The following is a 12,539-nucleotide window of genomic DNA, read 5'->3' on the forward strand; positions in this document are numbered from 1 at the left end:
GCTGGAATTACAGGTGTGTACCACCACGCCCAGCTAATTTTTGTATTTTTAGTAGAGACGGGGTTTCACCATGTTGGTCAGGCTGGTCTCGAACTCTTGGCCTCAAGTGATCCACTCACCTTGGCCTCCCAAAGTGCTGGGATTACAGGCATGCACCACCACGCCCAGCTAATTTTTAGTAGAGTATTTTTAGTAGAGATGGTGTTTCACCATGTTGGCCAGGCTGGTCTCAAACTCCTGACATCAAGTGATCTGCCCGCCTCAGCCTCTCAGAGTGCTGTGATTACAGGCACCTGCCCGGCTCCTCAGGCCTTTTTTGTAAGGGCACTAATCACCTCCCAAAGGCCCCAAACTCCTAATACCATCACACTGGGGACAAGGATTTCAACACCTGAATGCTTAGGGGGACACAAACATTCAGATCATAGCACCAATAAAAACAGATGCACAAGAAAGGGCGACCCCTCTCCCACCAGAGGGTGGCATGTCTGGTTGTGAACTTGGAATGCACAGCCATCTTGTGGCCATGAGGACAGCCCTGAGGCGAGGCCGGCGGGCTGAGACCGGCTTAGTAGGGAGATGATGCCCCTGGGCTGCTCTGGGATGTGAGTGAGCTGCTGGAGCTGCCTTCCCTTTAACAAATTTTCTTTTCCTCAAGCCATTTTGCCATTTGGAAGCATTTCCCATTACTTACATCCGAGAGCCTCTTATCTCTCCTCCTCTTACCGCTTGGTCTACTCCTTGTTCCAGTGTCTCCTGAACAGGGCGGGCTTGTTCTCCTGAGACTTCTGCTTAGCCCTCCCAGCACCTCCTCCCTCCAAGTCTCTTCCTCCCCAGGACTGCAGGGCGTCAGCAGGGCCTCCAGACTGTAGACAACCGCGCACGCCAGTCTTTGTGCAGACCCCTGCGCACACACACCACCCACCTGAGGCCACCCTGCAACTGTGAAAGTCAAGAACTCCCTGTCGGCCAGGAGCGGTGGCTCACGCCTATAATGCCAGCACTTTGGGAGGCTGAGGCGGGCGGATCACTTGAGGTCAGGAGTTTGAGTCCAGCCTGGCCAACATGGTGAAACCCCGTCTCTACTAAAAATACAAAATTAGCTGGGTGTGGTGCTGCACACCTGTAGTTCCAGTTATTTGGGAGGCTGAGGCAGGAGTATCGCTTGAACCTGGGAGCTGGAGGTTGCAATGAGCTGAGATCTTGCCATTGCACTCCAGCCTGGGCAACAAGAGCAAAACTCCATCTCAAACAAACAAAACCTTCCTGTCATGGGCTCAATCCAAGGGAAGCTGGGACTGGGAACCTGGCACTGCCATCACCACTGTAACTGCTTCTTGACACTCACAGAAGCGGCTGCTGGATAAGAGATCACTAGTGCAGGAAACCCAGCAACCAAAGCAGCCAACTCTTTTTTTTTTTTTTTTTTTTTTTGAGACAGAGTCTCCCTCTATCACCCAGGCTGGAGTGCAGTGGCTTGATCTCAGCTCACCACAACCTCTGCCTCCCGGGTTCAAGTGATTCTCCTGCCTCAGCCTCCCCAGTAGCTGGGATTACAGGCGCCTGCCACTACGCCCGGCTAATTTTTTTTTTTTTTTTTTTTAGTAGAGACAGGGTTTCAGCATGTTGGTCAGGCTGGTCTCAAACTCCTTACCTTGTGATCTACCCTCCTCGGCCTCCCAAAGTGCTGGGATTACAGGCGTGAGCCACCGTGCCTGGCCCGAAGCAGCCAACTCTCTCACACAAGTGCGTCTAAAGTGCAGAACTTCATTCTTCCCTGGAACCCTGCCCAAGGGGAGTCTGGGAAATGTGGGTTTTAGCTGCTGCTGCATAGAGAGCTGTGAGCAGGAGGTGGAAGGGAAGCTGAGGGCCAAGTGATCGATCATACCCAACCATGTGAACGTGGGTGGCTGGCCCACCCCCGGGCCTATCTTTCAGCTACTAATTGGTTACCTCAGTGTTTGCCTCCTAAGGTTGGTGTGGATTAAATGAGATTGTGCAGGTAAAGCACTTGTGCCTAATCAGGGGCTAATGAATATTAGTTCTTATTATTTCCAATACTTTTTCCTTCTAGCTCTGTGGTTCTCCAAGCCTGAGCTGCTCAGACCTCTGAAATGGGCCCCAGAGGTCACTGGAGAGTTTGCAGAAGGTTCAGAAAGAATAGTCCTGAGAGGGATGACCCAGGCCCCTGCCTGCCTGGACACACCACTGTCTGCGCCCAGGCCTCTCTCTCAGCTATGCCAAGCAGCCGCTGATTCTCCAGCCAAGGGTGTTATATAAGCTTCATCTTTTCCTTTGTTTACAGGAAATTTTGAAAACACCAACTGGGCTTGGCCTGAGCTCCTTCATTCCTAAAGGCAACAGAAATTGTTTGGGCAGGAGAGGCAGCCACACGCAAAGCAGCTGCCCTGGCACAGGGCCAGGCCTTGCAGGACAGGCAGCTGCTGGCAATCGTCAGGTCAGGCACTCTTGTCGCTCAGGGCCAGGATCTGCGGTGCCTGGGGGAAGCCGTGTACTTTTGGATGTGCAGCTTTCACCCACACCCATTGGGCCCTGCCTTGGTTTCCCTGCCTGGTGCTGCAGTTCTCTGCCATGATGGCAGCTCTCCACCCTGCCAGACCCTGCCTCTGGGAGGCCTGGGATGACCTGGGAGCACTTTCTAGGGTTCTGCCAACAGCTCAGACAGATCTCAGCCTCTTAGCAGAGCAGGGGGAGAAGGAGGCACCTCAGCCTGGGTGGGGTGGGAGGACAAGGGCAGATGGGAAGGAGATATCCCCTCTTCTCTGCTTTGACCCACACTTCTAAGTGGACAGGTGGGGGAAAGCTCACACCCTTCGTTTCCTCACATGACAATGGGGCTGTGCAGGTGCCAAGCTTCCCAAACAACTGCCTTGCCCATCCTAGGAAAAAGTTGCCTAGACCTGGTCCCCGGGAACTGCTTTAATGGAACATCTTCTATTTAAGCCAGGGCCAGACATGATCTCACAAGTCCTCATGTGACCTGCTGGGAAACAAATGTTTGTTGCTGGTGACTTGTGCTTGAGCAAGACAACAGCTCTCTGTTTCCCAAGGCTTGTATGCCTGATAGAAGTTTACAGGGTAGCTGACTGGTAGAAATTGGCACCAGGAGTAGAAGTTTCTACCAGAAATTCCCAACTGGATTTTCTACACCTTCCCTACCTTGGGAAGGCAAAGGGGTGAGGACAGAGAAGACCTAGCCCCGGCTAGACGCCCTGACAGTAGGAAGGCTGGGCCTTCCTGAGCATTCTGACACTGAGTTCTTTTTCAGGCCAACAGTTGCTAGACAGACAGAAAAAAATATTTTCTTTCTAGTTCTGCTCCTAAACCTGTGCTCACTATGATGTAAGTTGGAGAGGTTCTTCCATAAGCACACATACTGTTACTCCTCAATCCAGTGTCCATGGCAGACATTACAAGTTGATCACCGCACTCTTGTTTGCTTTCCTGAATCCGCTGAAGTTCACAATATAGCAATGCAGTACAACAGAGTAGAACTGACAGGCTGGAGAAAAGCTATCTGTCATCCCAGATGAAGTAGAAAGGATGTGCACTTGGATAGGAGACAGACCCAGCCTCATATTCTGACTCTGCCACTTTCCAGCAGTGTGACCTTGGGCAAGTACTTTCTTTCTCTGAGCTTCAATCCTGTCATTTGTAAAATGGGAATAAGTATATCTGCCTGAAAAGGTTGGCATTAAATGAGATTAAATGAGATGTGTCTCGTGCTGCACAATTAGCACATAATGGAGGCTCCGATTCCTACATCTATCATTACATCATCACATACACTCCTACACACCATTCAGACATATTCTGTGGGGAATTTGCAGAAATGAAAGTGCTAAACGCCAAGCCAAAGTTTTCTTTCCAAGCCAAAGGAGTCATCTTCTCCTTCTCCCCCCTCCTCCTTCTCGTTCCCTCCTCTTACTCCTTCTTCAAAAAGATTTGTTATGTAACAAAATGTGTTATGCAGATTATTTAACCTACTTAAGGAAAGAAACCTGAGAACTTTTAGTGTTCATTGATATATAAGTAATGGTTGGGCTACTTACAAATGAGTTTCATCTAGTCTATGTCTTTAAAACATCAGGAGCCAAGGACCCAGAATTTTAGGAAGAAAGATAAAAGGACCATAACATTGGATAAATGTCTACTAGGTTCCAGACACTTACATCTATGTTAGCCTATCTCCTTCTTGTACCAATACTGTATGTCAGGTTTGTTTTTATTTTTATTTTAATCGTGATAAAATACACACAACATAAAATTTACCGTCTTGGCTGGGCGAGGTGGCTCCCACCTATAATCCCAGCACTTTGGGAGGCCTGGGGCGGGTGGATGGATCATTTGAGGTCAGGAGTTCGAGACCAGCCTGGCCAACATGGTGAAACCCTGTCTCTATTAAAAATACCAAAATTAGCTGGGTGTGGTGGTGCACGCCTGTAATCCCAGCTACTTGGGAGGCTGAGGCAGGAGGATCAATTGAACCCAGGAGGTGGAGGTTGTAGTGAGCGGAGGTCACGCCATTGCACTCCAGCCTGGGCGACAGAGACAGACTCTATCTTGTGGGGAAAAGCAAGAGAGATCAGATTGTTGCTGTGTCTGTATAGAAAGAAGTAGACATAGGAGACTCCATTTTGTTCTGTACTAAGAAAAATTCCTCTGCCTTGAGATTCTGTTAATCTATAACCTTACCCCCAACCCCCTGCTCTCTGAAACATGTGCTGTGTCAACTCAGAGTTAAATGGATTAAGGGCGGTGCAAGATGTGCTTTGTTAAACAGATGCTTGAAGGCAGCATGCTCCTTAAGAGTCATCACCACTCCCTAATCTCAAGTACCCAGGGACACAAACACTGCGGAAGGCCACAGGGACCTCTGCCTAGGAAAGCCAGGTATTGTCCAAGGTTTCTCCCCATGTGATAGTCTGAAATATGGCCTCGTGGGAAGGGAAAGACCTGACCATCCCCCAGCCCGACACCCGTAAAGGGTCTGTGCTGAGGAGGATTAGTATAAGAGGAAGGTATGCCTCTTGCAGTTGAGACAAGAGGAAGGCATCTGTCTCCTGCCTGTCCCTGGGCAATGGAATGTCTCGGTATAAAACCCGATTGTACGTTCCATCTACTGAGATAGGGAAAAACCGCCTTAGGGCTGGAGGTGGGACCTGCGGGCAGCAATACTGCTTTGTAAAGCATTGAGATGTTTATGTGTATGCATATCTAAAAGCACAGCACTTAATCCTTTACATTGTCTATGATGCAAAGACCTTTGTTCACGTGTTTGTCTGCTGACCCTCTCCCCATTATTGTCTTGTGACCCTGACACAACCCCCTTTTCGAGAAGCACCCACGAATGATCAATAAATACTAAGGGAACTCAGAGGCTGGCGGGATCCTCCATATGCTGAACGCTGGTCCCCCGGGTCCCCTTATTTCTTTCTCTATACTTTGTCTCTGTGTCTTTTTCTTTCTTAAGTCTCTCGTTCCACCTTACGAGAAAGACCCACAGGTGTGTAGGGGCAACCCACCCCTACACTATCTCAAAAAAAAAAAAAAAAATTACCATCTTACCCGATTTAAGTATACAGTTCAATAGTGTTAAATACCTTCACATTGCTGTGCAAGCAGTCTGCAGAACTCTTTTCATCTTGCAAAACTGAAACAATTTACACTTTAAACAACTCCCACCTTCTCTCCAGCCCCTGACAACCACCATTCTACTTTCTGTCTCTTGGAATTTGACGACTCTAAGTCCCTCAGGTAAGTGGAATCACACAGTGTTTGTCCCTTTGTGTCTGGCTTATTTCATTCAGCAAAATGTTCTCAAAGTTCATCCACGTTATATGTGGCATCTGACAGAATTTCCTTCCTTTTTATGGTTGAGTAGTATTCCATCATATGCATGTACCGCATTTTGGTGACTCACGCATCTGCTGATGGACACTAGGGCTGTTTCCACCACTGCCTGTAGCGAATAATGCTGCTGTGAACATGGGTGCACAAATACCTTTTTGAGTCCCTGCTTTCAGTTCTTTTGGGTATTTATGGAAATGGAGTTGCTGGATCATATGTAATTTTATTACAAGGAAGGAACAAACTAAAGAGAGTAAATGACTCGCCCAAGGTCAACACAACGAAAAAGTGGCAGAATCAGAATGTAATCCAAGTCTATCTGAAGTGAGCTTAAATTATGTATTTCCTTTCTCTCATTCCAGTTGGGTTAAACAAACAACCTCACGAAGGGCGTGCAGGTATGAGGAGCAGGTGGGGATGTCCTCTTTCCCCGCAGGCTGACATAGGTCTGATGGGTCAAGAAATGGCCTGCTGGGTGGTCTGGAAGCTCCCCTGGCCCTCAGGCTAGGGGTCTGCCTCCTAGCAAGGCCCATGAGGAAGGACGGCAAAGCCAGGCTTTGTTCAGTGGGGTCAGTATGAAGACACTGAGGTTGTGGATGGGGAGATAGCTGAAGTGCAGACCTCCCGACAGGCCTCACACAGTCAGTCAGGGGTCACGGGTTAGGAGGAACAGATGCCATTCAAACCGTCTCAACTTGAAAAAAAAAAAAAAAGATTGGTACATCCTGGGAGAGGTGTGCAACCCCCTGCGGCCCGCGCGGAGGCTATCACGTGGCACACAGGACCACGCCTTCCAGGCCGTGGGCAGGGCCTGTCCGGGGGTCCAGTGTGGGGGCCACGCGTCCTGGGGAGCCCTGTGCAGCCCCCGAGGGCAGAGTCCACGGGGAGTGGGTGGGCGCGCTCGCCGCCCCTGAGGGGCTGGCTGACCGGACAGGGCGTTCCAGGCGGCGGATGTCCCCCGCAGGCCTCGGTATCCGGGCCACCCGCGCCGGAGGCTGCTCTGAGTTAGGGCCTGCGGTTAGAGAGAGGCCAGTTGAGTGCTGCGGTGCCAACGCCTGCAGCCCGGGCTCGGGCTTCCTGTTTGCGGGCCCTGGCGGTGTCACGTGCGTGGGCGAAGCCTCGCTTTGACCTCAAAAAGCCCGGGGTTTCATGCCAGCCAGTCTCCGCCCGATGAGGACAGTGGAGTTAAGAGGGATCCCTGCGGCTGGGCACCCAAGTCCCCAGCGCCTGCTCCCTGGACCACACCGGGGCTGGCTTCACAGACCCCGAATCCTCCCCTTGGCGGGGGCTGACCAAGTTGGGAGGGGATGGCGGGGATAAGCAGTATCAAGTCACTGAGACCTGACAGCCCTGCCAGTGCCTGGAAGGGTAACCTCAGGGACAAATAGGTGTAGCCAGGCTCAGTAGCCCACCCATATCAGGCAGTCCTAGGAGAGTCAGGACATGCACCTTTTAATTTGAGAAGTAGCCATTGAGCACAATAGCACTGCACCCCTCCATCTTTGCCAAGGACACTAATTGGGATCAAATCTGGCAGCAACATGCTGAGAAGCTGGGCCCTGCCCTAGCCCCAGGGTGAATGTGTCCAGACCTGTGGCTCTCAGCGCCAGCTGCACATCAGAGAGGGAGGTTTAGAAGAATGCCTGGCAAATGATTCTCTGGTGCCCAAAGTCAAAGCAGTGGCTACCCTTGGTAAGGGACAGTGACTAGAAGGGGAAACCAGGGGGCTTGGAAGCCACCAAAGTTCTGTTTCTTGATCTGTCTGCTGGTTACTCAAGTGCATTTATTTTATGAAAATCCAAGGAGCTGTACACGTACACAGTTTTCTGTATAAATGATATACTTCAATAAGAAGTTAAAGAAATCAGGCAAAAAAACCCCAGCTGTCTGGGCCAATTTCCGATCAGAATGTCTGGGGCGGGCCCTGGATAGTGTTTTTTTCTTTTTTCTTTTTTTTTTTTTTTTTTGAGGAGGGGTGAAAGCTTCCTAAGTGATGATAAAGTGCAGCTGGTTTAAACCCAAATTTGCCACCCAGGGTTGCTGCCAAAGCTCTCAGGCCCTCATTTGGATGAGGCAATGGAGTTTCTTTCAGCGCAATGTTCAGGCTCTGGGACTCCTGCTGGAAATTTGCCAGGGCCCAGGGCTTGGGGTGGCAGCTCCCCACAAATATGACAAGGCTGAACGGACAACCTCTCTTGCCACTATCCTGGCTGCCTTGCAGGTGAGCCTCCAGCCTCTTTTATACATTTTCCCAAAATGTAAAAATCTATCTTTGCACATGCAATTCTTCACCGTCCCAACATATATATAACCTTGGTGTGTAAAGAGCTGACAGCATCCCTCCCCCCACACCTATAAATAGCTTCATTCAGATAAAAGTCACATGCCATATGCACCTTTTTTTTTTTGAGACAGAGTCTCACTCTGTCGCCCAGGCTGGAGTGCAGTAGCACGATCTCGGCTCACTGCAAGCTCTCTGCCTCCCAGGTTCATGCCATTCTCCTGCCTCAGCCTCCCGAGTAGCTGGGACTACAGGCGCCCACCACCACACCCGGCTAATTTTTTTTATTTATTTTTTTGTATTTTTAGTAGAGACAGGGTTTCACGGTGTTAGCCAGGATGGTCTGGATCTCCTGACCTCGTGATCCGCCCGCCTCGGCCTCCCAAAATGCTGGGATTACAGGTGTGAGCCACTGTGCCCGGCCGCCATATGCACCTTTTTAAAGTATACAATTCAATGGCTTTTAGTAGATTCACAGAGATGTGCAACCAGCATCACAATCAATTTTAGAACATTTTCATGACCCCCCAGAGAAACCCCATATCTGCTTAGCTGTCACCCTATGTGCCCCGCACCCCCCGCTGCCCGCTCCCTGCCAGCCTCTGGAAATCACTCGTCTACTCTCTGTCTCTATGGATTTGCCTATTCTGGACATTTCATAGAAATGGAATCACACACTTTCTGACCTTTTGTGATTGGCTGCTTTCACAGAGCATCATGTTTTCAAAGTTCATCCATGTTTTTAGTGGATCAATACTGCATTCCTTTTTATGGCTGAATAATATTCCATTATTGGATATTCCACATCTTGCTATTCCTTTCATCAGTGCATGGACATTTGAGCTTGCCACAGTTTTTGGCAACTGTGAAAACTGCTGCTGCTGCATTCTGGATCCAACATGAAATGCATGGGCAAGAGGGGGACATGTTCCCTAGAGATCTCAAGAAATGCCCCGTTGTTATTATTTTGTGTACCATTTTAAAAAAATAGACTTTCTGTTTTAGAGCAGGTTTACATTTACAGAATTGCACAGAAAGAACAGAGTTTGCAGTGACCTCGCAACATCCACCCCCACCTCCCCACCAGTTTCCCCATTGACATCTTGCATGAGGATAGTACGTTTGTTACCACCGATTAACAAGTATTGACACACTATTATGAAATAAAGTCCATAATTTACATTAGAGTTCACTAGTGGTGTTGTACATCCTATGGGTTTGCAGAAATAATGCGAGGTATCCACCATTACAGGATCCTACAGAATAGTGTCTCTGCCCTAAAACTCCTCTGTGCTCCACCTGTTCATCCCGAACCCCCACAGCAACCACTGATCTTACTGTTTCTATAGTTTTGCCTTTTGCAGAATGTCATAGAGTTGGAATTGTACAGTATGCAGCCTTTTCAGACTGGCTTCTTCCAATTAGATTAGCAATATGCATTTGAGGTTGCTCCATGTCTTTTTGTAGCTTGATAGCTCATTTCTTTTTATTGATGAGTAATATTTATTTTTATTTATCGTAGCTTTTCTCCAGATGGAAAGGCCCACCATCTTCCAGCACTTGGCAGTGTCTTCTGGGGTTCTTGCTGCCACTTGCTGAGGGCTTTGCCAGCTGGCTCTGTCTCTCCCCTGGCCTGCAGGATTGGGAGGGGTGACGTCAGCTCAGGGACTGAGCCCTGGTCATTTCTAGGGGTGCAGCACCTGGGCCTGGAAGGTGCCCAGGGAGACCTTGCGGGAGGAGGGAGAGAGGAAGATAGGAAGGGGTGAGGGATGGAGGGAGAGGGTACTAGGTGGAGGCAGAGAGAGAGAAGCAGCTGCCAAAATCTATGAGACAGTTGAGGAGGAGTGGAGGAGGGGCACCTCAGGGATTTAGCAGGTGTTGGTCACTGTCTGGTGGGAGACCTGGGGGACGAGGCAGGGGGCAGACAGCTCAATCCTCCCCAACTGTCCTTTGCCCTGAATGTGGGTCTGAGCCATCAGCCAGAGTCCCCACCCTCCCAAGGGAGAAATGGGTGTTTTGCAGTCACGAGGCAGTGGAGAGGGGTTAGAGGAAAGGACATTGGTCCACAGCCCTTGTGGTGCATGTCTCTGGGAGCCAAAGGGCAAATGCAACACCTTTGGGCCCAGTGAGGTGTAACAAAGTGAGAAAAGGTTAACAGAGGCCCTGGACCCAGACTGTACTTGGCAGGACTCCAGGAAATTAGTCACGTGAAGGCAGGGCCCAAGGACCTGGCCCTTGCCCCCAGCAGGCTCCGAGCCTGCAGGAGCTGAGCCCTCAAGTGAGGGGGACTTCCTGGCATGCCCACATGCCTCTTGGCTCTGCCTCAGCGAGGCTGCTGGGGCTAGGGGAGCAGCTCCCCCTGGGTCAAGCTTCCTCTTGCTGGCTGGGAGCCTCCCTAATCCCAGGGTGTGTGCTGGGGGCTTGCCAGGACTCTCCACTCCCTTGCCTCTCCCCGTGCCTCCTGCCATTCCTAGGAATTTGTAGCTTTGGGTCCTCCTTCCCCAAAGAGGTCCTCGATATGCGTGAGTCCTCTCATCACTGACCTCAGGGGTCTTTATCTGCTTGCCCTTGCTCGGGGCCAAGTGTGGACAGCGGGTGGCACAGGAGAGAGCAGAAGAGAGAATGGAGAGGGAGGAATAGAAAGGAGGAAGAGGAGAGTGCTGGTTAAAGGCATGGCCTCTCGGCCACTCCCACCTAGAAGTGGAGGCTGTTCCCTCTCCTGTGAAATTTGGGCGAGTCCATGATTAGCTGTGGTCAAGAGGATGAGGCAGAGGGGCATGGGGACCTCCCAGGCTGGCTCTTGACCTGTATGCAGCTTCCACTTGCACCATCGAATGTCCTGTCTTCTGTTCCAGCTCCATGCTGAGATGCCCGTGGTGCACGGGGAGGTCGCTCCATGCTGAGATGCCCGTGGTGCGTGGGGAGGTCACTGTATGCTGAGATGCCCATGGTGCGTGGGGAGGTCGCTCTATGCTGAGATGCCCGTGGTGCGTGGGGAGGTCGCTCCATGCTGAGATGCCCGTGGTGCGTGGGGAGGTCGCTCCATGCTGAGATGCCCGTGGTGCGTGGGGAGGTCGCTCCATGCTGAGATGCCCGTGGTGCGTGGGGAGGTCGCTCCATGCTGAGATGCCCGTGGTGCGTGGGGAGGTCGCTCCATGCTGAGATGCCCGTGGTGCGTGGGGAGGTCGCTCCATGCTGAGATGCCCGTGGTGCGTGGGGAGGTCGCTCCATGCTGAGATGCCCGTGGTGCGTGGGGAGGTCGCTCCATGCTGAGATGCCCGTGGTGCGTGGGGAGGTCGCTCCATGCTGAGATGCCCGTGGTGCGTGGGGAGGTCGCTCCATGCTGAGATGCCCGTGGTGCGTGGGGAGGTCGCTCCATGCTGAGATGCCCGTGGTGCGTGGGGAGGTCGCTCCATGCTGAGATGCCCGTGGTGCGTGGGGAGGTCGCTCCATGCTGAGATGCCCGTGGTGCGTGGGGAGGTCGCTCCATGCTGAGATGCCCGTGGTGCGTGGGGAGGTCGCTCCATGCTGAGATGCCCGTGGTGCGTGGGGAGGTCGCTCTATGCTGAGATGCCCGTGGTGCGTGGGGAGGTCGCTCCATGCTGAGATGCCCGTGGTGCGTGGGGAGGTCGCTCTATGCTGAGATGCCCGTGGTGCGTGGGGAGGTCCTATGAGGGGAGGTGGAGATGCTCCGACTGACAGTCTCAGCTGATAGCAGGCACCCACCGCGGCCTGGACATGAGCCTGGAAGACTGGCCAGCCCGGGCCAGTTCCCGGTGACTGCAGACACAGCTAGACTAGGGGAGGCAGAAGGACCACCCAACTCGCCCCACAGACTCATGACACAGATGATAATGGTTTTAAGACACCAATTTTGGGGGGCCTAGTAATAAATGAGGCAGGGTTTGTAGCCATGTTTTCACTTTCATAGCATCCCATCCTCTGGGGGGCCCCCTGCCCCACTTCAGGTAGCTCACAGCTTCCCTCCTTCCCACCCTTTCCACCTCCATTCTTGTTCAAGTTGGCTCTTGCCCCAGTCTTCCAGGAATTTGTCTCTGGGACTGAAGGTGTTTGGGCTGAGTCACCTTTCCCTGAATCACCCCGAGAGTCCAGGGCTGCACGATTCTCCCTTCTCAAGGCTGGCGGCTCAGCCCTCTTCTGTATCACCTGGCAATAATGATCCCCTCTCCCCCTTCCTCCCTTCTTCCATCTGCTGACATGATCCCAGTTCGTTTCTACTGTTTCCGTCAGAGAATGTGGCTGACACGGCAACTGGCATCCGGAGAATGTCATAGGCCATGTGCCCCAGGAAATAAGGGCCTTGGAAACAAGTGATCAGCTGAGAAGGGAAAGGGTCCATCATCGCCGGGACTTGCTTGTATATTCT

The 12,539-nt window shown here is 51.7% G+C and overlaps 1 protein-coding gene across 1 annotated transcript in view; it reads left to right on the forward strand.

Moving 5' to 3' along the window:
• Positions 1–4,595: 4,595 nt before the first annotated feature.
• The window catches only part of LOC101129773 (multidrug and toxin extrusion protein 2), a 49,566-nt gene continuing 41,622 nt past the window's right edge, over positions 4,596–12,539 (forward strand). Inside the window, exon 1 of the mRNA XM_063706594.1 lies at positions 4,596–4,914. The gene's annotated coding sequence lies outside the window, so the exon portion shown is untranslated. The remainder of the gene's footprint in view (positions 4,915–12,539) is intronic.

The sequence above is a fragment of the Gorilla gorilla genome, chromosome 4 (genome assembly GCF_029281585.2).
Source record: "Gorilla gorilla gorilla isolate KB3781 chromosome 4, NHGRI_mGorGor1-v2.1_pri, whole genome shotgun sequence".
Lineage (NCBI taxonomy): Eukaryota > Metazoa > Chordata > Mammalia > Primates > Hominidae > Gorilla > Gorilla gorilla.